Raw genomic sequence first — 26,104 nt, forward strand, 5'->3', positions numbered from 1 at the left:
TTGCCCCACCCCCTCACCCTCCACAAAATTAAATTGCTGGCTTCCAACACAAGCAGATGGATAACTATTAAATATTCATGGTAGAAATAATAATGACTTACCTAGGAAGGGATAGGCATACAGAGGGCAGATCCCTGTGTAACCATCACAGTAATGAAAACATCTACTAAAATGTGTCAGATCTGAAGGCTGGAGAATCGTGTCGCCTTCTCCATCGGAACTGAAACCAAGAAAGACAGAAAGAAGATAAGGCACAAACATTGCCAAGTGAATAGGTACTCATTTGGGAATCATTTTTATCTGTGACATTCAGCTTATGACATGTGGCAAATGTTCCAGTAGGGTCCCATTTGACTCCCCACCCCACCCCCACCCATTTGTCACACAACAATAAAAAGGTAAAGGTAAAGGTACCCCTGCCCGTACGGGCCAGTCTTGACAGACTCTAGGGTTGTGCGCTCATCTCACTCTATAGGCCGGGAGCCAGCGCTGTCCGCAGACACTTCCAGGTCACGTGGCCAGCGTGACAAGCTGCATCTGGCAAGCCAGCACAGCACACGGAACGCCGTTTACCTTCCCGCTGGTAAGCGGTCCCTATTTATCTACTTGCACCCGGGGGTGCTTTCAAACTGCTAGGTTGGCAGGCGCTGGGACCGAACGACGGGAGTGCACCCCGCTGCGGGGATTCGAACCGGCGACCTTTCGATCAGCAAGTCCTAGGCGCTGAGGCTTTTTACTCACAGCACCACCCGCATCCTCACACAACAATAGCACACTCTTAATAAACGGTGGTGAATGAGAGACTTGTGAGCTGGGGCTTGGACCACTGGCTATGGACAACCAGTCTCTGTGAGATTGTGGCATCCCTCCTGCCTTGCATAGAAAGAACAGGGCAAGCTCCACTTATAAGAGCAGGACTGTCTCCTTGGTTCACATTCAATATGATATCATAATGGGTTGTTGTTGTTTTAAACAAAAGAAATTGCATGTTTCTTCTGGCCCTGATGAACTTTGGGTAGAAATGAACTCCAGTTGGAGCTCACATATGGAGATTTGTTTTCTGTATGTCCACAACATTCTCTCCAAGCTAACTACTGATATCATTAAGTTTGGAAATGGCACCTGGGCCAGCCACTCCTACAGCTTCATTAAGGACTGAAGAAAGAAGTGTAGTTCCTGAAAGAAAGGTTGTATTTTGTTCTTCAACTCTAAGTACTTCATCAGCAATACGGAGCGATACCCCGTGATTCTTTACAGCTAATCGTTGATGTGATATGGTTCCTGTTTGTGAACCAACAGTTTCAAATGACTTTTAAGAGCCAAATTCAAGAGAAAGCTCGATGTGCTGAAATGGAATTCGCAGAGCAATCATGTGCATGTTTACTTGGAAGTAATTCACACTGAGTTTGTTGTGGCTTACTCACTAGTAAGCATGCTTGGTGTTGCAGCCTTATTTGATTTTGATTCACTAGTCTTGCGGACTTCACTGTAACTAACATTTTCAGGATTGAGGCCTTGAGTGCACAGCTTGCTAAGCTATTGCATGGGAGAAAATGCTGGAAAAAAACACCATAACGTTAAATCAAAGCCTACTTTCAGCAATGCAGGAAAGGGCACAAGTAGGCTGTCAACTTTGCTTTCACGTTCCTTAGTATTTGAATACTTCATTTTGCATTTTTGCCTGGAGGATAGATTTCCCCTTTCTTCTGCTGCGGACTCTGAATTTCTTCATGTTTCTTTAGGTAAGCTGATAATAATAATAATAATAATAATAATAATAATAATAATAATAATGTGGTCATTATGAAAATAATGTTGTGAAGAGACTGGTGGAAGAAAAGAGCTCCCCCAAATTGATCTGAGGGCAGCCAGTGCCTGCTGTTTGGAAGATCACATTGGCGAGGGTTGAAACTGTCAACTTGTCAGGCGTTTCCTGGCGAGAGCAGCGGTCCCTTAAGTGCCGTGGTTCTGTAGTATATTAAGCAGGCACCCTGACATATGACTTACTTATCTAGCTCTGATAGACTTAGCATCTCCATGCGTTAGGCACAATAGATCTCTGGCTTGTGGAGCAGGAGGCGGGGTGGGGGGGTGGGGGGGTGGGAACTGCATTATCTAAAGATCAGGGCAGGCGCTACGGCCCATTCGCCTTTGCAACGCCCGGCTTTCTTTTTAAATATATTGTCCATAAATAAATGTTAAATAATTCATGACCGTAATTTTGTAAATTCAGCTAGGCCACACCTCTCTGGGGGCATATTTATGAATGTGCGTCAGCCTCGAATCAATGCGTCTGCCAGGCTCACGAGCGCCGAGCCAGAATTCCCACATCTAGACCAAAACGCTGCAAAGGACTCTGATTCCACTTCAGCGGTCATCCATCATACTGTCACTTTAATTCAGATGCTGCTACTTGTTTTAATAACATACATCTTACACAAAGAATATTGCTAACACAAGAATCCTGAGGTAGGGCTTTTACAACCTCATAAAATGGCATTAACCCTTTGATCTCTGATATTCTTTTCATGCTCTCTCTTTTTTTTTTTTAAAGGATGCTTATCAATAGCTTGAGTTCATGGAGGCCTATTCATGGCGTAGAATCGGACATCAATCACCGTGGTAGAAAAAAGGGAAAAGGGAAAAAAATCCTCCCCAAGCATTAGGCTAAAGAGTTATGGAAAGGATAAAAGGGTTATTGCAGATATTATTTCACAAACAATGGATGGATGAAATGTACGGTGATAAGTGTTAAATTATATCACCTCATTACTGGGGAAACTATCTGCGCTGGAACAGAAGGAACTTCAATTAGAACAAAAGTAGAAACCCACCAGAAAGCGTGAGGGGTAAAATAAAATGGATGAGAATACAACTAATGTTGTGGAGGTCAGCAAGAAAATGTCTGCATTGCGTGTCGAGGTCCCCAAGCCACCCCCCAAATAACTCACAACGCACACTTAATTTTTGTTTAAGGTTTTTGGCATAATTTTGGCCACAACTTTATTTAAATACAAAACTGTGAGTGGTTGTTTAGGCATTGGTTAAGACTATCTGTCCCCCCGCCTGGGGACAGAACTGACTTCCGGGCACCACTGAAAGACAGTGCGGGGGAAAGCAAGTCGGGGAGAAATGGAGCTGAGTCACAGACCCTCAATTCTCATCCGCATGCTCCCCGAAGGCTTGCCGGCCCTAGTCCCATTCCAGGGATTGGACGAAAAGATGGCAAGCCCCAGGATTCCTTTAACGGAATTCCCTTTCCGCAGCAACCATGGAGGGGCAGGCACAGCCTATCCTAACCCCTCCTCCACCAATTTATAACCAATGCCTAACCGCAACCTTACAAGTTGTGACGATTTGCTACGCAGTAGGCAAAAACCAAATGGCCCAGCCAATCAGCCAGATGGACAAAATTCCTACCGGGCCCCTGCCCCAATGGCAGACGACCCCATGACAGGCATAGCAAGGTCAATGCAACAACCCCTTACTCAAGGGCAGGTGGGCGGGTGATCCGTTGTACGCAGCAAAGAGAAAGCTCCAGGCTACGTGCAGAGTATTTAAACATTTTACCCCTCCCACCAAAATTGCAACATAACTTTTACCCCAGCAACCCAGTGAACCAATCACTGCCCCAGGCCATCTTTAGAGACCCTGCCTGGTAACAGAGGGGTGGCTCAGCAGACCCCACCGCAACACGTGCTCTCTATGAAGGAGAACACGCTTTAGTTGCTTTTGGTAATGTATGGGGAAACTTTGGACATGTTCAGCTACTGCCTTATGTGGTGGATAATGACCGTATTTTTTGCTCTATAAGACTCACTTTTTCTCTCCTAAAGGGTAAGGGGAAATGTGTGTGCGTCTTATGGAGTGAATGCAGGCTGCGCAGCTGTCCCAGAAGCCAGAACAGCAAGAGGGATTGCTGCTTTCACTGTGTAGCGATCCCTCTTGCTGTTCTGGCTTCTGAGATTCAGAATTTTTTTTTCTTGTTTTCCTCCTCCAAAAACTAGGTGCGTCTTGTCATCTGGTGCGTCTTATAGAGCGAAAAATACGGTAGCATTGCTTTTTAAAGGGGGGAAAAACCCAGAAGCGAGGGCACACAGAGTTTACACTGATTGTTATTTTCTTGTTGTTTCTAAATGAGATGGATGCCTTCTCATCTCTGGGCATCAGCATTTGGGAGCAGTTACTTTAGCCCCACAACAAGTCAATCAGACTCGTATTTTTAAATATAGTTAGGGATATTTAAACAATCTGGGGGACCATGATTTCACTAAGTAGCGGCTTATCAGTTAACACAGATTTGGGAATGTGTGTGTGCACAGAATCGGGGGAGGTGTAACATTACACAGGGCTCATGGGATTCATTTGATCAGCATGATTAAATTATTTCCTTACTCAGCTAGAAGGAAATTACTAGTAACCAGACATTATGCATCTCTTAATTATGTGCTATAAGGCTTTTCTGCTATCATACCAGCTCCTGTGTTCGTGTTCTGTGGATTTTAAGGATATCGCTAAAAAAATAAAAAATAAAACTGGTGTATTTTGTTTCATGTTTTATATAGACTTTTGCTAAATGAGGGGACAAAGGTTATTTCATCTGTTTTCTAAATACATTATGGAGTTTTCTAAACACATTATGGAGATTATATTTAGAAATGCCATGGTCATTCTTTCGAAAATATGATTCTCTATCCTTTTCTATGTTGCTGATAGTTGATTTAAAAAAACCAAACCAAACCAAACCCAGCAGCTGGTTCATTTGTTACTGTACAAGCAAAAAAATGAAAGGGTTAAACTGAGAATAAAAAATGGCAGATCTCCCTGATGAAAGGTTTGCTCACCTTGGCAGTGCCTCTGTGCCAAGTTTACGTTGTGCCCTGATGCTGCCCATACTAGGATTTCAAAAGCACTGCTATAAAGAAGGAAAGAGCATATGGTGCAAAAGGCTTCTTATTATTCCCCCGGATGAAGTGACCTGCTTCTGTTTCATGTTAAAGTGTTAATAAGTCTCACGTCTGCAAAAGTGAATAAAGTATTTACAGTGCTTGTTGTGATTCATTACATGCAATCAGAAACAGAGAGCATTTGTGAAACAAAAGCATTTAAAAGAACTGGAGAATGAAATACTGAAGAGCAGATCCATGTTGGAAACATACTGTATAGCCTGGAAGTCAGTCCCACTGATATCAGATGGACTTAGTTCGGAGTAGACACATATAGATGGAATTAATATATCAAGAGCTAGAAGGATATGTTCTAAGTCTGTAAGCCATCAGATAAGGACGCGGGTGGAGCTGTGGGTTAAACCACAGAGCCTAGGACTTGCCAATCAGAAGGTTGGTGGTTCGAATCCCCACGACAGGGTGAGCTCCCGTTGCTCGGTCCCTGCTCCTGCCAACCTAGCAGTTCGAAAGCACATCAAAGTGCAAGTAGATAAAGAGGTACCGCTCCAGCGGGGAGGTAAACGGCGTTTCCGTGCGCTGCTCTGGTTCGCCAGAAGCGGCTTAGTCATGCTGGCCACATGACCCGGAAGCTGTACGCCGGCTCCCTTGGCCAGTAAAGCGAGATGAATGCCGCAACCCCAGAGTCGGTCATGACTGGACCTAATGGTCAGGGGTCCCTTTACCTTTAAGCCGTCAGATATTTATGGAACTAAAAACATGACACTATTCAATATTTGAATAATATGTTATTTATTTAAATACGACTGGGATTACTCCACCAGGGTGTTAGTTTCTTCCTAAATTCCATTTGAGGCTGTGGATTTCCATGCTAAACAATGGCTAAATAATGAATTTCAGAAGAAAGGACCTAGTTTCAGCTAACAGATAGAAATTTAGCAGTAAGACAATACGGTGTCAAGTTTGCAATGAACATGACATCACTGCAATTGGACAATGGACATATTTTACCTACATACATTGTCTGAGGTAAAAAGTTGGCGTCTTTGAGTAAAGTTCCCAAGGTCCGGGACTGACTAGCCGGATTCTCCTGACTGACCCTCAAAGTTGTCCTGCTTTAACTGGGCTTGCCACATCTTTTCAGACCTCAATTGCTGCAAAGATAAAAAAGAAACCCAACCTTCTAACTTCCTTGTTCTCAGAAAACACATAGATTTGCCCCTCCTCTTTTTCGCACGATACAGCAGCTGAACCTAGCTATAATTTCCAAAGCTGTGCACCTCTGCAATGTCCAAGCATAGACCGGGCTGGACCAAAAATATACATCTAGATTGACTGGTGGTTTGCAGTTGATAGGCAAGGATTTCTCATCCTTCATGATTTAACAATGGCAGCAACAAATTGACTCCCTGCTACAGGTGGGCCTGTAGGTGGTATCTCTGCCGAGAGAGCCTGGCAGATAGTCCCAACATGGCGAATTCCTGGGCCCCAAGTTGCTCTTACGGCCAGTGCCAGCTGGAAATCAGTGTGATCATGTCCAGTCTGCCTGCCCCCACCCCAATCTTCTGACTTAATGACTTAATGAGTGGTCAGGCAGTTGCAGCTCCACCACTGTACTGCCATCTTAATGGTACATAATGCACCAAAGTGCATACTGTACATGTGTATTTTATGTTCTTGGGCTTGTGGTGTGGCCTTCACTAATGGCTTTGTCCCCAGAACCATCTGCTTGCAAGCAGTTTTGGTTCCTGATTTCTAGTTGAGGCACATTTGCATCTGGATCTTGTTGGCTCGCCATTGTCCTACAAGTGACACCATTGAGCTGATAGCCCCACCCATGGACGCATTAAAGTAGAGGAGGGAAACTAGTGGCCTGGACTCTGTTCCCACCAGCTCCAGCCAGCATGGCCAATGGTTGGTGATGATAGAAGTTGTACCCCCAACAATTTTGGGGAGGTAGGCACAATTTTCCGCATCCCTGAGTGTCCCTCTTTTCATCTGTGAAATCTTGGAGAAGATGAGATACCACTCTGTGTAAGCAGGAGGAGAAAAAGCTGACATCCAGATGCATGTTAATTATAGCTATTAGACACCATCTGAAATAATTGGTTTATATTAGAGGAGATCTGCTTTATGATGGTATATGGCATCTTAATCCTTTCTTCATTAGCTAATGTTTACAAATTATTGCCCTTCGGAAACAACCTGCCTGAATATGAAAGCTATTTTCTCTATAATAGCATCTTCGGGTTGGGAGGGATCTTAATGACATCTCCTGCAATATGGAATGTTATTTTGTTTCGTTGTCAACACTCCTGCAAGTTTTGGTCCACAGACACACAGCGGAGCTGCTGCTTAAAATATTTGTTTTTAGTCCAAGTCCCAAGGAATTTGAAATCACTAGTAGTGAGGGCATTGTAAGATGGGAAATCTGGCTCCAAGTTCCCACTGAGCCATGAAGCTCTCTCAACCAGCCACTCACCCTAAGCCTAACCTGCCTCCCAGTTGTTTTTGAAGAAGAAGAAGAAGAGGAGGAGGAGGAGGAGGAGGAGGAGGAGGAGGAGTTGTTTGGATTTGATATCCCGCAGCTCTACTGGAGTGTATGGCATGCTGGGAGGGGTGGTACCTCTGGCAAGAGGCACATTGTGCTCTTCCTGGGGTAGTCTGTCCACCTTTGGTCCCCACACTGCACTCACCTCTCACCTGTGGATCCTAGAGACTGTCAGAGGGCAACAACCTAGGAATAGCTCTGACTGGCCAGCTAAACTAGCTAAGGGTAGCCAATGGGTCTCAAGCCCTCGGTGAGTCAGGGACTTCCCCTGCATACAAAGACAGGTTCTGGAAGATTGAGTGGATGAGACCAGCCGTGGGTCCAATGGTCAAGAAGGCAGTTTCTGCATGCGCTGCAGAGGGAAGTGAGGGGCAGATGGGGCTCATCAAGCTGGGAAGGTAGACCATCTAGGAGTAGGAAAACCCTGATCCTATACCACCACTGCCTTACATCTTTGAGAGAAGAAAAACCCAAGGAGTAAACCCTACACAAATCCAGAGTGGAGTCCCTAAGATGGTTGGATGGCTCTTTGTACACCTCCTTTTGGCAACTCCTGCAGTCCAGTTGCTGCCAAACATATTGCTTTCCTTTCCTTTGTACCACATCAGTGAGGCAGGGGAGGGGGACTCTTGTCATCTGAGCAGCCAGGACCTGCATACACACACCTCCTTTCGGCAACTCCTGCAGCCCAGTTGCTGCCAAACGTATTGCTTTCCTTTCCTTTGTACCACATCAGTGAGGCAGGGGAGGGGCAGCCAGGACCTCCATACACAATGCCCAGGCTTTGGTGTTGCTAATGCAGTGGTTTGACTTCACCCCGTTATCTCTTCAGACAGACTGATGCCAACAACAGTGGCTCTACTTCGCTACTTCTTCAACTTCCTTTTATTTTCCTCCTTCAGAAGACTCTTCAAGGCCCAAATTTGGTACCCAGAATACTGGGACATTCACCAGATCCCATCCATCCCAACAAGCGCACACCAGGGCTAGTGACTTTCCTTGCCCCCAAAAGTGAATGAGTTTACCCAGCAACTGCACTTATTGTAATAGGCTGGGAGCCCAGAAGCTGGTTGGTACCAAATGGTACCTGTTGGCTTCCATATGTTATATCGCTTAATAAGATAAATGGTGGGGCTTACAAGGGACTTATTGGACTTGAAGAGCTGCTTGCTTTCCAGCCCTTGACAATGGCAAGAGCGAATCTGTCCACTTGGGTCCAGGTGGGGAAACTGGCAAGTGTGCCATCATCACAATGGAGTCAGCTTGCAGTGGGCACTCAGGGCACTACCAAGCATTGCCTTTTCTGGGCTCCCCAGAATCTGGAGCTGGGCTCATTTACCAATGTAAATGACATTTAAAAGACTCTAATCAGATGATTAGACAAGTGTGTAAGGGAACATTTGGAAAAATTGGGGGGGGGGAGTTGAGAGGAGCTTCATTGTTCTTTCAAAAGTTGTTTCAAAATTTAATGTAGCAAGTAGTCTTATGTAAAACTGGCTTAATTTAAGTCATGGTGGGGGGAGACAAGGGGACAGAGAAACGTTGCCATTCAGAAAGACCCAGATAATTGAGGGCCGAGCTCTTTGAAGGATAGTTGCCAACATTTGGCTAATAATGGAGCTCCTTGATCCACAAGTAGGATTACATTCCATTATGTGCTTACCCACAGTCATGAAAGGCAAAAATCCTCATAAATTCTCTGCTGCGTTGTGTGGAAACCCTAAAACCTGCTCAATCAGTTGTCAGTGACTAATATTTCATGTGGTATGTTTTGGAATATTATATATCAGAGTCTGAGTCTGTCTCATAGAGGACAGAAGCAGATCCCCCCCCCCCATTTCACTACTGTACTGAAATTTCTTGAATGTGAAGATAAATCTTTTAACGATTGCCAGCTTCTGTTTCTTTTATGGTTTTTCTCTGGCCTTAAGCAAGAGAGTTAAATGATTCTGGATCAGATATAGGTGATTAGTGCTTAAGTCACAGGTTTAATCTATTCAATAATAAAAGTGTGAGGAGGCCAATCTCCTGCAGATGCCTGAGCTCTGAGGATCAAAGTCCATTGGGTTTAAAGATTTGCTTCACATTATGTTTAAAAATATTTGCCTCCATTTTTCCTCCAGAGCACTGAAGGATAAGAATAACACAGGCTGTAGCATAGGCACTGATGTCAATGGGATTTCTCCAGATCTAATAGGATCTTCTGGGATGGCAGCTGAAAGGGCAGCAGGATGGGCTCTGAACCTTCCCAAATAAGAACCTATTGTTTTTAAACAAATATTCTACAATAAAAATGAAATGGGTAGCATTCAACTAATTTTTACCCAGAGCAGACCCATTGAAATTAATGGATCAAACTTCATCATGTTCACTAATTTCTGTGGGTCTACTCTGAGTAAAAGTTTGTTGAATGCCAACCATTCATCTGATTTGCTCCCCCTGATTTTCTGCCTGTAAGTTACTGCAAGGACTGTTTTTACATTCCTTTTTCAGAAACATACCTCACAGGATGGTTGTGGCAATAAATAAGGAAGGAATGGTAAAGTCTGAATTCACTGAACTTCAATATTTCCTCGCTCAGCATAAGAATTTCCACAGCTCATAATGCTAGTTTGTATTCCAAATCAGGGCCCATGTCCAAATCAGGCCCCCACAGTTGTCCTGGCTCTGAATATTTCTGAGCAAGTGCTTCTCTTCTCTTGGCTCCCTTATGCCTTGAACATGTGGTTCCTTTTTCTCCAGACCAACAATCCTTTATTGTTGATTATTATGCCATAATAAATATGTGAAATCTTTAAGCTATCTCAAGTCTTTTGCTGCCAGACTAGCATTACGGTATCTCTGGAAACTCATGGGGGTCACCTGATTACAGTGCCTGACTTGAATTCCAAACACTTGGCCTGCTTGTTGACTTGGAGCCCACCTGACTCAGGGGGGAAACAGGTTCCTAATTCGGAAGTATGGCAATTTGTGTTTTTTGGAAATAGGTCAGATAATCAACTTCACACGAGTCATCATCTGAGACTTCTTATCAGTCTACCAGTTTCTGGGAGTTTGGCCAAACACACATGAGTGAGACGCCTCTGATGAGACACAACTTATACAAATGTGCCTATTTAGGCATTCTCATATTACTTTCCTTTGCAAGCAACCTTACAATAGGGAAATTACTAGAAAACGTACACAAGCGTAACTTGTGAATCGTCAGAGGAATTAATGCTAGCTGTGATTTACACTTGTTCGGTCATCGTCTTTCCAGGGGCACTTGTTACCTCACTCTCAGCAAGCAACCTAAAGATGGCCCTGAGATGTTTGAATATGCTGTTGATACAACAAATGTAAATCACAAGTGGCGTTTATGATAAAGGCTTCCTTTTCAGGAAAGCTCTTCCATGTCCATTATTCTTGCACATACTTGCTCAGCTAGATGAAGCTGGTTAGGAGCTGCAGAGAGGGGGAAATTCAGAGCTAAGGTGTAATGATCTGTGTTATTTTTCAGAAGATCTGTGGTGGCTTCTATTAAGGTTCTATTCAAGAAGTGGTGGCTTCTATTAAGGTTCTATTCAAGAAGGACACTGACAAACTGGAACGTGTCCAGAGGAGGGCAACCAAAATGGTCAAAGGCCTGGAAACGATGCCTTATGAGGAACGGCTAAGGGAGCTGGGCATGTTTAGCCTGGAGAAGAGGAGGTTAAGGGGTGATATGATAGCCATGTTCAAATATATAAAAGGATGTCACATAGAGGAGGGGGAAAGGTTGTTTTCTGCTGCTCCAGAGAAGCGGACACGGAGCAATGGATCCAAACTACAAGAAAGAAGATTCCACCTCAACATTAGGAAGAACTTCCTGACAGTAAGAGCTGTTCAACAGTGGAATTTGCTGCCAAGGAGTGTGGTGGAGTCTCCTTCTTTGGAGGTCTTTAAGCAGAGGCTTGACAACCATATGTCAGGAGTACTCTGATGGTGTTTCCTGCTTGGCAGGGGGTTGGACTCGATGGCCCTTGTGGTCTCTTCCAACTCTATGATTCTATGATTCTATGATTCTAAGGTTACCAGATTTTCTTCAATGAATCCAGGGACACTTTTCAACTTCCTACTAAATAGATGGATTTTGTCAGGGGACTGATTTGTAAATCCGGGGACTGTCCCCAGGAAACGGGGACGTCTGCTAACCTTATTCTAGTTCTGCAATGGATAAATGAGGCCTTTTCAAGAACAGAGTCACTGTTTGCCATCACTGGAGTTGCTATATCAATTTCCGTACAGGACTCTCTATAAAGGCTGCACCAGATTAGCTACTTATTGACTATCCTCATTTGCTTTTTTACAGCTTAAGTGGAGCTAGACTGTGTCCTGTCTTCACTGAGTACTCATTCTGGTTTGTTTTGGGGAGAAGTTAGACAATGTTGAGCATTCATTCTGTATTCACTTTGATTTGCTTGCAGGACACTTATATGTGTCCCTGTTGATCCTTCATTCAGCTCACTCTTTTCAGTGCATTTCCTTGTCACTTTCCTAACTGCAAAAAGTCTGTTTCTTTTGAAAAGTAGATTTTCTGCACAAGGGCAGCAGGGTGCTTTAAAGGTACCCCTGCCCGTACAGGCCAGTCATGTCCGACTCTAGGGTTGTGCGCCCATCTCACTCAAGAGGCACTTCCGGGTCACGTGGCCAGCGTGACAAAGCTGCATCTGGCGAGCCAGCGCAGCACACGGAAACACCATTTACCTTCCCGCCAGTAAGCGGTCCCTATTTATCTACTTACACCCGGGGGTGCTTTCGAACTGCTAGGTTGGCAGGTGCTGGGACTGAGCAGCGGGAGCGCACCCCGCCGCAGGGATTCGAACCACCGACCTTTCGATCGGCAAGTCCTAGGCACTGAGACTTTTACCCACAGCGCCACCCGCGTCCCTAGCAGGGTGCTTTAATCTACTTTAATTGTGCAAAGCTAAATTTCCCTTCAGCAAAATACTGACAGTCTCGAGGCACCTTGCTTAAGTAAATGGAAAAGAGTTTGTTTCACAAGGCATGTTGTCAGTTAGATAAGAAGAAGAGTCAAGAAGACAAGAAGGTATACTCAAGCAATAAATGCCTTTCCTTTTTTAGAAAGTGCTCCAGATATCCTCAAACGATGGCTTCCCTGTCCCATTGGTTTCTTAGTAGCCAACCACGGGAAACCTGTGAGTTGAGGTGAGGAACTCTTTCAAGGGGAAGGATTTCTGGAGTGGCCTACTGTAGTTCAGTGTTTTCCATGTCCGTTCCAGAAATAAATTCTGAATTGTATTTACCTATTGTAAACTCACCAGGCCTCTTGTGTATGTTGCACAGTCCAGTCTAGATTCCACTTCAATATATAACGGTGAATCAATCTCTCAGCTGCTAGTAGGCATGATTGCTAAAATGGAATCTCATTGTTCTCAGGCACTATACCACTGAATACCAGGAGCTGGCAACAAGCAATAATGGAGGAAGATGATACTTTTAGGACCTGCTGCTTGTGTTGGCTACTATTGGAAACAGACTGAACTAATGGGCCCTAAGTGGTTTGATACTCCAGGGCAGGCTTCCTCAACCTCAGCCCTCCAGATGTTTTTGGCCTACAACTCCCATGATCCCTAGCTAGCAGGAACAGTGGTCAGGAATGATGGGAATTGTAGTCTCAAAACATCTGGAGGGCCGAGGTTGAGGAAGCCTGCTCCAGGGCTTCTCTGATGTTCATATGTATGTCATCATGTGATCAAAACAACATTCCCAGTCAGATGGGTGGCATATAATTAATAAAATTTATTCCATCACAACTGAGCTCTAGCAAAAGTTCAGATAAACTAGAGATACATTTATTCTTGGTTCCATTGCCAATAGTCAGCCTTGCTAGCCCTCGGTAAAGCTGTACCATTGCGGATTTATTTTATGAACCCACAAAATATAATACATCCTAGACATTTATCAAGATTTTTCTTGGTTAATGTCTGGGAATATGTGAATTCAATCAGCTGTTGTCCTTGCTATATGCTGAGCTCTGCCACTGGAGTATCTACTTGGTGCCCCTCTTTACCGGCCAATGCAGCTCAGTCTCACATAATTTCTGTGATGTGACTCGGTCCTGTGTATGAATGAGACCTCATAGGTTCCCACAGCAGAGTTCTCAAATACTTCCTCCAACTTTTCATTTCCCAACTCCCTGGGAAGACAATTTCATGACAATAACTTCCCATTCTAAATTACATTGTAAGATCACAATGCAAGGGCTTTATCAAAAAAATAATGTGAGAATTAGCCCCAAGTCTCCTTAGTCTGACCTTTCCTTCTGCAAGGAGCATCTTATTTCAAGTGTCCTGTCATCTTAATTGGAGAACGGCGGGAGTTGAGTATTTTGCACAAAGCAAAGCAGTGAGACTTATAGCTGACTAAAGTGGGAGAGTGTTGCCTACTTAAACTGTTTTTTTCTGACTTAATAAGAATTTTTCATCTAGCCTGAGCCATTTTAAAATATTGTCTATACACAAACAGTCATTCTGAATAATAGGTCTGCACATAGTAAATGTCAGCTCTTTAAATCACTGAGGACCTAGGAACCAGAGGAGAGAATGCTTCATAACAGTTTAAACTTCAGCTTCCCCATTTATTATGTAGGTGTTTATAAATCTCTTAGGGGAACTCTCTTGGCCTTCTGAGAAACCCAAAATAGCAGAGCTGTTTGTCAGCGTGACTTGCCAGCGCGCGATTGCACGGGCAGCTTTTTTGCCTAGTGACCCCATTCGGTTTCAAGGTTGGCAGCCAAGGTTGTTACACAAGGAACTGCTTTTTCTGTTCACATCACTTACAGGAATGTCCGCTGCTAGGAAGGTAATAGTGCTGTGCACTTATAAGGGGCTTCTTCCCCCCCCCCTTGGTTTGAATGATCAATCCCTGGTCATTGCAGTTCCTGCTATGAGAAGAATGCCAAAAGAAAGGAAGAAAAAGAAACTCACAGAGCCGAGGCTTTGAAAAATTTCTTACCCATTCCCATCTGTCTTGGTTAGTAGGAATACTTTAGCATTAAGTGGAGAAAAGGAGAATCCATCAATAGTTAATAACTGACCTTAAGATAGGAATTCAAAGTTCACTACAATTAAACCTGAGTGTCAGCAGATGCCACAAGGGAGGCTATCAATATATTTGACTACACGCAACCTGTGATGGTAATTTTAGATTGTGCAACAGAAACTGCCTGCATATTGTTCCTATTTTTAAATATAAGTATCAGTGGCATAGCGTGGGGGGTGCAGGGGGGCCCGGCCGCACCGGGCGCAACATCTGGGGGGGGGGCGCGCTCGCACTCGCAGCTCTCTGCCCCTACCTGGCTCACTCACTCTCTCTCACTGCAGTGCTGGCTGTGCGAATCCGATCCGAGCCGCCGGGTCGCCGCCCACTGTGGAGGGGGGGGTGCCAGGCGTGCGGTGTGGAGAGAGAGCGAGGGACTATCTGGGGGAGGGACAGTGCAGCGGGGGGGGGTGCAAATTACTTGCCTTCCCCAGGTTAGGGGGCGCAAATTACTTGCCTTGCCCCGGGTGCTGACAACTCACGCTACGCCACTGATAAATATTATTTTTTTAAAAAAAAAAGACTCTTCTGTATTCCACACAGTACCCAGGAGGTTCTTCAATATGAATGACGGCAGTCGAAAACAAACCTATGAGCAAATGGGATCCTGGATGGAATTTTATCACACAGTTGTGCTGTAAACCAGATGTTTGTTTGCTTCAGTAGAGAGACTAGTGAACTCTGTAAAAATACTCTTGCACCTTTCCTTTCGGACTGGGCTCTATCCTAGAAGTAGGGAAACTCTGGCTATGCAGATGTTGTTGCACATGGACTCCAGCGCCCATCAACCCTGACCACTGACTATTCTGGAGATGATGGGAGTTGGAATCCAACAGCATCCGGAAGACCACAGGTCCCCCACCCCTGTTAGACTGTCTGAAAACTGTTTCAGTTGCAAAATGAATCTAGTGCAGATGGATGGTGTTATGTACTAAGTTGAATAGGATCCAAAATGCAGCAGTCTGATTGGTCCTAGAACAATAGGATTCTTTTTTTTTTTAATAAAAATTTATTAGATATTTTATACTTATAAAAGAAAAACAGTAAAAGAAAAACAATACACAAATTCAACAAACAATACATCAACAACAAAAAAATAAAAAAAATAAAAAATACAGTACAACAATGCAACATAAGAAAAAAAATACAAAAACACAAATCCAAATTTTTGTATCCAGATCTTTCATTAGCTTATTTCCTCGACTTCCTCGCACCTCCCTTTTTTGTATTCTGGTTCAAATCATCTGGTTCAACAAATCCTTTCCCTTTTCTTCAATTTAGTCTGTAATTTATCCTCGGAGGAAGAAAGGTGAGGTAAGCACACAATTAGAGATTCGTCCACTGTTATCCAGCATTTCAGAGCTAAGCAGAAACCGGTGTCCAAATTTGCTCATTTCAGATTCCTATACAGTGGTACCTCAGGTTACAAACGCTTCAGGTTACATATACTTCAGGTTACAGACTCTGCAATCCCAGAAATAGTGCTTCAGGTTAAGAACTTTGCTTCAGGATGAGAACAGAAATCGGGCTCCTGCCGCGCAGCGGCAGCAGGGGCCCCATTAGCTAAAGTGGTGCTTCAGGTTAAGAACAGTTTCACTTTAAGTACGGACCTCCAGAACAAATTAAGTACTGAACCCGAGGTACCACTGTACTTAACCTGAGGTACCACTGTAGTTTTTCTTCATATATTTCAGAAGGTACCACACAATAGGGGAAAAGAAACAAGAAATTATATTCTGTAAGCATCTGGCAGATGCCATAGATTTTCAGTTCTAACATAATTCTAGGAAAACCATACAATCCCTGTCATATTGACATATATCAGAAAGCAGTTGGGGGGGGGGAGTGTTTATGAGGCAAGTTTGTTTGTTTCAAATATTTGAACAAATGATATGTCAATGTTTAGAAATGCTTCATTCGGCAATTACAGAGGGGAGACACAGCTCTATGTAAGATGCCCATAAGCCTGAAAAGGTTAGCAGAATCTATTAGTCTTGAATACAGCAACAGAAATGCTCCATTTGGTCTAAATAAGCAACTACCTCACCTGTGTGGGTCAAATCTTTTCAAGTTCATTTACCAATCACTGGCCAAATGTCACTGGTTCAAACAAGACCTCAAATAAGATCAATGCCCTCTATCAATACTTAATGCATTATTAGAGTGAACTGCAGTTCAAGGAATGCTAGAAGTTCATGGAATGAAACACATGCTAAATTGAACCATATGTGGTAGATGTTGGAAATGGGGGAGGGGGGCTAATTTTGTGTTTGAAGAGTGTAGGTCTTTAGTTTGTTTACTTTAAATTGGGAATCAAGAAAATTGTGCATTAAACTAAAGAGTTGTAAGGAGAAGAGCTTGATGTAATAGAATCATCCAGACTTATTTATACTGGCAATTGGATATTGTGTGGTTAGAAGGTAACAGCAGGGACAAACATTAACCCACAAAGGCCTCAGCTCATCAGGGAACTAGATGGTCCTTAGGAGATTATAATAGTTGCAGGTCATGTGCAGTAATGATGCCTGGGTCTGGTGAAAGACACAAACCACCATGTGACTTGCTACTTCCACAACAAGGCTGCAGACAGTGTCTTCCAAACACCACACTGGCAAAAGGGACTGGGGTGGTGGAAACAACACCCATAGTTAAGGTACTCACAAGGGACCCGGGTGGCTCTGTGGGTAAATGTCTCAGCGCCTAGGACTTGCCAATCGAAAGGTCAGCGGTTTGAATCCCTGCGGCGGGGTGTGCTCCCGTTGTTCGGTCCCAGCGCCTGCCAACCTAGCAGTTCGAAAGTACTCCCGGGTGCAAGTAGATAAATAGGGACCACTTACTAGTGGGAAGGTAAACGGCGTTCCGTGTGCTGCGCTGGCTCGCCAGATGCAGCTTGTCATGCTGGCCACGTGACCCAGAAGTGTCTGCGGACAGCGCTGGCTCCCAGCCTCTAGAGTGAGATGAACGCACAACCCTAGAGTCTGTCAAGACTGGCCCGTACGGGCAGGGGACCTTTACCTTTAAGGTACTCACTGCTGATAAGAACAGCAAAATGTGATAGGATGGTCACATCAAATGTGAAGTGTAACATGCTTTATGAAGACATGGGTATATCTCCAAATGACCTGGCATATTGGTGCTGAAGGATTCCACTTCTACTTGATCCCCTTTTAAAATGGTGTTGTTTTTCATATGTATAGTCTAAACTTACTTACACTTGTTGTTGTTTACTCATGTCCGCCTCTTCGTGACCCCATGAACCAGAGCACGCCAGGCACTGTCTTCCACTGCCTCCCGCAGTTTGATCAAACTCATGCTGGTAGCTTCGAGAACACTGTCCCACCATCTCGTCCTCTGTCGTCCCCTTCTCCTTACGCCCTCCATCCTTCCCAACATCAGGGTCTTTTCCAGGGAGTCTTCTCTTCTCATGAGGTGGCAAAAGTATTGGAGCCTCAGCTTCACAATCTGTCCTTCCAGTGAGCACTCAGGGCTGATTTCCTTAAGGATGGAGAGGTTTGATCTTCTTGCAGTCCATGGGACTCTCAAGAGTCTCCTCCAGCACCATAATTCAAAAGCATCAATTCTTCAGCAATCAGCCTTCTTTATGGTCCAGCTCTCACTTCCATACATCACTACTGGGAAAACCATAGCTTTAACTATACAGACTTTTGTTGGCAAGGTGATGTCTCTGCTTTTTAAGATGCTGTCTAGATTTGTCATTGCTTTTCTCCCAAGAAGCAGGCGTCTTATAATTTCGTGACTGCTGTCACCATCTGCAGTGATCATGAAGCCCAAGAAAGTAAAATCTCTCACTGCCTCCATTTCTTCCCCTTCTATTTGCCAGGAGGTGATGGGCCCAGTGGCCATGATCTTCTTTTTTTGATGTTGAGCTTCAGACCATCTTTTGTGCTCTCCTCTTTCACCCTCATTAAAAGGTTCTTTAATTCCTCCTCACTTTCTGCCATCAAGGTTGTGTCATCTGCATATCTGAGGTTTTTGATATTTCTTCCGGCAATCTTAATTCCGGCTAGGGATTCATCCAGCCCAGCCTTTTGCATGATGAATTCTGCATAAGAAGTGGCTATTTGTTCTATGAACCATTAAATTGTCAGAGTAGAGTGCAATTCAGGTACTGGGCAACTTGGTTTTTATTTCCTCCAGTGGGGAGTGTCGGGGCTAGTATCCGCCCCGGGGCAAAGGTGTAAAAGAGCCACATGCGGCTCCAGAGCCGCGGGTTGCTGACCCCTGTGCTAGAGGATTTATTGCTGTACCACTAGGACACTACCATTAACCCTCATCTCTTCATCTTCATTCAAAAGCTGGTACACAGAAGGTCCCTGGCATCTCTGGGGGCAGATTCCTGCCTGAAACCCTGGAGATCTAGTTGGAGTCATTGTAGACCAACACTGAGCTAGATAGAGCCATGGTCTGGCACAGTATAAAGCAGTTTGCTATGTTCTGCTGTTCCTGTCTTGGTGACGTGTGCTACTTTCAGACAGTAATCCACAATAACAGAAATATTTCCAGCAATCATGACACCTCCAAAACCACTTCCTTTCATCCAATGACAAATAATCCAAAACAAAGTTTGTGATATATGGAAAATGCCAAACGTGATGAGAAACAGATTTTCTCCATGCAAGTCAGGCAAATCCTATTGTATCACTTTTGTCTAGACGTACAGCGACTAATCCAGCACACACAAAAAATGGAACTTGAATTCAGGATAAATTCTGCATAATGTTTACTTTTGTCCACGGCATTTCTTGTCATAGCAACTGATGGTAAGTCTTTCTAAAACAAAGGCAGAAGGCAATTTATTGCCGGTACAATATGTGCAGGGGAATTCTTGAGCTGCTGTCATGAAACCAGGGGCACTGCTAGGTAGTTTTTTTAAAAAGTTCAGGGCACAGACCCATGCTATGCCATAAAAATTGCATATGCTGACTTATATGTATGCATGCAAATATAATTTTCCAAGCAAATTAAGAAGGTGATTGGCAGGGCTCTCACCAGCACTGTGCTTTTCAGGGAGCCTGGTAGTCCTGTAAACAATATAAACGTTTAAAATAATTAAAAGGGGAAAGAAGGGGCAAGAGATCCAGGCAGAGCACATTTCCAAAAGTACATTTCCGAGCACAATTCAATTCAAATGGCTTTGGTCCTGTATACCTGAGGGAGCATCTCCACCCCCATCGTTCGGTCCTGACAATGAGATCGAGCTCCAAGGGCCTCCTGGCAGTTCCCTCCCTGCAAGAAGTGAAGCTACAGGGAACCAGGCAAAGTGTCTTCTCGGCAGTAGTGCCCACCCTGTGGAACTGTTGGAAGCCACCCAGAGTGGCTATGGCAGCTCAGACAGATGGCTGGGATACAAATAAATTATTATTATTATTATTATTATTATTATTATTATTATTAACCCAGGGCCTGACACTCTAACCACGGCCCTGAAAGAAAGCCTGCCTATTATTATTATTACTACTACTACTATTACATATATGTGTGTGCGTGTGTGTGTGTGTGTGTTTAGGGAAGTTTTTAATATTTACGACCAGGGGTAGTCAACCTTTTTATACCTACCGCCCACTAATGCATCTTTCTTGATGGTAAAATTTCCTTACCGCCCCCCAGTGCTCAATGGAAGGAGGATTCCGCTTGTGCCGCAGAACCCCCTACCGCCCACCTAGAATCCTGAAGCGCCCACTAGTGGGCGGTAGGGACCAGGTTGACAACCCCTGCTCTAGATGGATCCTTGCACATCCTCAAAACTACTACTAGTTTCTCCCTTCCTAAAAGCCCAATGCAAACATTTTTTTTAAAAAAAGTAACAAGATTTACGTGGTTGCCCATCAACACATGTTCCAAAAGCAAAAAGAACACATGTCATCTAATTTTACTTCTCTCAGCAGCAGTCTACCACATGTCACCCAAGTTCATTTATTGTTAAATCATTTCGCCCAGTCTTCCCGCGAAAACGGAGGTTGTGCTGTCAACTACATAGCTCCCCTTAATAGATGGAGCTGGGCCCCCTGCCCCTCCCGCACAGCCGGTTCCTGCAAGGCTGACTCAAGAGCTCCTCATCCATGGTGCTCTGTGGCTGTTCTTTCCCACGAGTGTTAAGCAGAAGGCTGCACACGAATGGCCAAGACCCAGTAACCCACTTAAAGTTAACTCCAAACTATTAACTTCACAGATGGATGGCTTTTCCTTTCCTTGCGCTTGAGGTCATGAGCCCCTGACCCTGGACCAGTAAGAGAAAGCTGCCTGCTTGCCCCATTCAGTTTCAGGATGAAAGTAGGCCAACTAATCGCCTGACATTTAGGTCATCCTGATATCAGGACAGAACTGCCCTGTGCCTGCATTCACCCACATGCTGCGTTTTCTGGCTTTGTTAGGTTTCAGACTCGTGGCATCAGTGATGATGGCAACGATTTCCAAGTTTTACAGGTTGCTTTTCCGACTTCCAAACTGTTCTTTGAAGCTCTTCAAACTTAGGCTTGTTGTTTTATACTGGTTATCCCTGTGTTGTCAGTGGCTTAAAAAAAATCACTAACTTAAAAAAAGAAGAAGCCACTGGTCTCTTTGTTTTGTAAAGCATTTGACATCAGCCATTCAAATTCAATAAATCTGTGGATGCAAAGGGCAGATTATCAGTATCTATAAGTAGCCTAATTTCTTTTCTTTTCTTTTCTTTCTGTTCTAATCAGGAAGGAGACCCAAAAGCAATCCTGGTTGATTCAAAGGCAATAAGTTCATTTGATGTAATAGCCTGTGATTTTTCTCTTCTGTTGTTTACCCCAGAATTGGAGAAACAGATGGCAAGATTTTCTAGGAAGCTTAAAGCAAGAAGCCAAGCTAATACAGGAACTGCTGCTCAACTATCAAGCAGAGCACATCCATTCTGTTGCAATGCCCCCCCACCCCCCACCCTTGCTCTGCTCCCTAAACCACAAGAACAGTTTAGCTACATAAAAAGGTAAAGCTTTCTATGGACGAGAAGGGCATGCTTTGTTAAATCGGATGCATTTTATTTTTCCTGGAACCAAGATTTATGAAAGCAGTATGCTCATATTTCTCCATATACAGTAATTGGAACTCATTATGCTAATTGTATTTCCATTATCACTAATTAACAATCATAGTGACCTGGCCCACAGTCTAATTTGTCTTTAATCTGTTTTTGTATAGGGAGTTTTACCCTATAATTTCAAGGTGATAATTCTATTCAGCTCAACTTTATTGAATAGAAGAATGTAATACTTTAATATTTACACTACTACAGTCCTGTCCCCATTCAGTAAATTCAAAAATAAACCAGTCAGGAATTTATGCTTTCAAGATTGCATCTGGGTTTATACGACCATACTGTCGTTTGGTCCAAAAATTCTTATATTCCTTGCAAGTCATTAAAAAGAAAATTACACATACACAAACCCGCATTTGTTTACCATCATGCAGGTCCTTTGCAAGCTATGTGGCGTTCCATTTATAATATTTCGATTTACAAGAACGTTCTCATTGTCTTTTAAAATAAAACGAGGTATGAACACTTTTTGAAAAGAAAAAAGAAAAATTACGGTATATAGTTAGTACAGGCCAATTTTTTGAAATAGGAGGAAGTATACAGTTTTCACCCAGGGTCGGTGATGCTTTCCCCCTGGCACTGCCATTTTTCAGAATCTTCCGATCATTAAAACTCCATCAAATTTCCTTTATAAGCTTTATAAATTGATAAACTGAAAGGCAATGGGACTCACGTTCACCATAACTAACTTCTTGGGTTGATTTCAGCAGGAGTCATTCAGTGTTAACTTTCTCACACAATGTTCTTGAATTGCCCATCGCACCATTCACTGTACCTCAGAAGTCTAGTTTCTTGCAACCATGAGCTGTGTGGCTGCTGCATTTAATAAACAAATAAAACACTTTATATCCAGTACCTGGAATGTGTATAACCAGCTGCCTTGCTTCCAGGGTCCTGAGGTAATGATAGTCTCTGTTTGATTTTGCAGAAGGTGGCTCTGAGCCTGCCCAGTTCCCTGGATATGACAAGGACAATGTTATTATATCCAGCTTACTGTGGATATCTGGACTCATCCATGAAATACTATAGCTTCAGCTAATACAGGACACCTACTAATGCTAGGCACATACAAAAACACCTGTGCATGGATGTTAGTTCTATCTGCCAGTATGCTTTTCAGGTCCAATTCAAGATTTGTCCTTAGCCCTTGGCCCACCAGGTGCAGACAAGAACAACATGGCTTTGTCATTCCTGTCTCATCAGTGGTGAGATTCTCTTCTGCTAAGGATCCCATCTGCAACCAATCTTGGAGGACTTTTTGAACATACTGTAAAGCTTTAGTTACATTGGCCCCAGTCGCATGTGCAACTTATCACACACAACAGTTAATGCCTCTGGATGGGGATATGCATTCCCAACTGCAGTGCTTTTTTTTTTCTTAAAAAAATGTTTAGAGATACTCTCATTTTCCTACTCATATTGAAATACTGCCCCTCAATGAGGCCAAAATATTTCGGGGTTTGCGTACCCCTCTGTCCCCCCCCAAAAAAAGCACTGCCCATCTGGCTCAGGAGAATAAGAAGAGTTTGGACTTGATATCCCGGTTTATCACTACCCTAAGGATTCTCAAAGTGGCTAATAATCTCCTTTCCCTTCCTCCCCCACAACAAACACTCTGTGAGGTGAGTGGGGCTGAGAGACTTCAGAGAAGTATGACTGGCCCAAGGTCACCCAGCAGCTGCATGTGGAGGAGCAGGGAATCGAACCCGGTTCACCAGATTACGAGACCACCGCTCTTAACTACTATACCACACTGGCTCTCACACCACACTGGCTCTCATCCAGCCCATTCAGTCACATCAGTCAGACCTAGTTGAGCATCCACATGAAGGTGCACATACAGGTCATTTCTATATGGGTCATTTCTATCATTTCTATATGGAATCTCTTGCTGAACCAAAGTAAGCAGGTTTCTGGTTGTTGTTGCTGTTGTTGTGAGTTGTTGTTTTTAATCAATGCTTTAAAGGTTACAACATGCTCTGAGACCTATGGGGAAGATGCTGGGGTGGGGGAATGAAAGAAATAAAGGCATTACCTTCTACATACCAAAAAGTGCAGCACTTGAAGGTCTTTCAGAGGAGGGGAATGGGTTGCAGAGCAAGTTGCACCTGAGATGCTGCTGAATATCTCCACAGCCCTTTCTGCCCTGGAATGTGCAACATTTCCTTATTTAGAAATGACCTCCTCCTCTTGCGTGACCCTTCCTGCCAGTTTTGTATAGAGAAGCATTTTTGACACTGTCAGGGTCAGGGCCAATTTCAGCTGCCTTTGACGGGCCGGAGCTCTTAGCCCACAAGGCTAGCTGCTACACCTCCTTCACAAGGAACATTAAATCAGAGAGTGCCACCGCCTAATCAACAAAATAATCTTAATCAATGCTCTCACCGTCTGGCTTTCCCTAGCATTTCTAACTCCCTGTTGATGTTTCCCATCTTCCCTTCTGCTCTACCAGATGGTGGATGCTCCAGCCTTTTTATTATCCATCCCTGACCATGACACTTCACACAGCCCAAAGATCTTCATACCATATCCCTGGAGTGCTCCCATCAGCATCTCTGTCCTGCATTGATGCATCTTTACGTTTCCCGCATCCTGCACTAATGACACTCTTCCTTTTCCATTATCTTGATATTTTCTATATTAATTGCTCTGTCAGGTTTATCTCCTGCTAACTGTATGTAACTGTTACTCTATATAACCCTAACAATCAAATCTGGGGTGATAAAAGGCCAGGGAAATTTCAAGGGAGGGGCAGCTTAGGAACTGTCTGTACATTTTTATTTTGCAAATGCTTTGGAAATTCAGGAAAGTGCATATTTTATTTCTCAGATTTTATAGAAATTAAGATGAATGGTGGTAGCAATTCCGTCATGGCAGGCAGAAAACCCAATGACTTCAACAAGCTCTTCCACTCCCAGATCAAATGGCATAGAAATTTTGCAGGGAAGATGGTAGCAACAAAGAGAGTTGAACTTAATTCTACAAACAATGCACTGTGCGTTTGTTTTGTTTGTGTGTGTGTGTTTATTTTGCTACAGGACCTTTGCAAACTGGGGTTTGCAACTGGAGAGAAAACCTGGGACCAAGTATTAATAACAAAGGTCATATTGAATGCAATACACATCAGAGCTGGAAAAAAGCTGAGTATCTCAATTGCAAGCAAAATGTATCTGTCACTGAGAAGATAGGTATGCTAAGCCTATTACCATTTTTCTGCAATATGTGACAGAGCTGAAAATCACAATGTGGGGAAATTTTATCATGAAGGATTTTCAATTTGTTCTTAGGGAAGAAGGCAGTAAGCATCCTTTTATCGTTAATGGCTACAGAATGCAAATCTTGTATCCAGATAGAGGAAATTGCCTTCGGAATGGATTTTTCCTCTTTAGCACCAAGTACTAGAATGTTTTTTTGCCCTCCTGTTAAAAAGAAGCAATGTAGATTGGCAACTATTTTGTTCATCACATTGGTTGATATTTTGAGTATATGAGATTCCAGAATGCCCAGGGTGCCAATCTGTCAATGCAAAGATAGGACATCTGACCCAAACAAGTAGAAATATATCCAAAGTTGTTGCAGGAAGCTGCTTTCATTCCTAGACTGCATTCACATGGTAGTTAATTCCATGTTCACAACTTTTTCCTAGCTGTTAAGCTCTGTATTGTATTTGAGCTTTAAGCTGTATTTAAGCTGCACGGTGGCGTAGGAAGGGGTGTGTGCGGACCGCCTCAGGTGTCATCACTGAGTGGGGTGAGTGTGGGGTCTGCCCTGCAGTGTGCCCAAGCCACACATTTCTCCTGGGGAGTGACGCGGTTGTATGGGCACCTGCAGGCTCTGTGCTGCCCGAAATGGCAACATTGGGGCTTGCGGACTCCATGGAGGTTCCGCGCAATGTGCTCTGCCCCTGATTGTGCCGCCCCTGGGCACAGGGCATTTGTGCTGCCCTGGGTGCCTAAGCAGCTAGCTATGCCGCTGAACCTGCAACACCCATTCAGAGTTGTAGGGCTCCAGGAAGTGGTGGAGCAGGCTTCCTTACCTCTCCTTTTGAGGTGTGGCTTATGGAAGGGGGTGGCATTAAAACCGCCCACATCACATTGGCCACCTACAGTCATCCTGCAGTTCCTTTTGTGCATATTCACTGAATAAATGTGACCCGTGTTTAACCCCATCAAATTTGAAGATGAAGATGTCTGTTGTGTGGCAAGGTCCCGACTGCCCCACCCCACAAGGCTGAATAAAGACACTTGACAACAGTATTTTAGGTTAATGGGCTAAAAAAGGCCACAACTTTATTGGTTACAAATTGTGAGTGGTATTGGCCTAGGCATTGGACCTAACTGACTATATCTGACTCCTGCCCATCTGTGCGGAGTCCAAGAAGGGTTAACCACCAGTAGAAGGAGTCCTGCTGATGCACATCAACTAGGAGCTCCCCCAAGGCCACCAATAGGGGTTGTGCCTTAGGCCCTGGCCTCCCCAGGCTTTGGA

This window comes from Podarcis tiliguerta (assembly GCF_965153285.1).
Source record: "Podarcis tiliguerta genome assembly, chromosome: 3".
Lineage (NCBI taxonomy): Eukaryota > Metazoa > Chordata > Lepidosauria > Squamata > Lacertidae > Podarcis > Podarcis tiliguerta.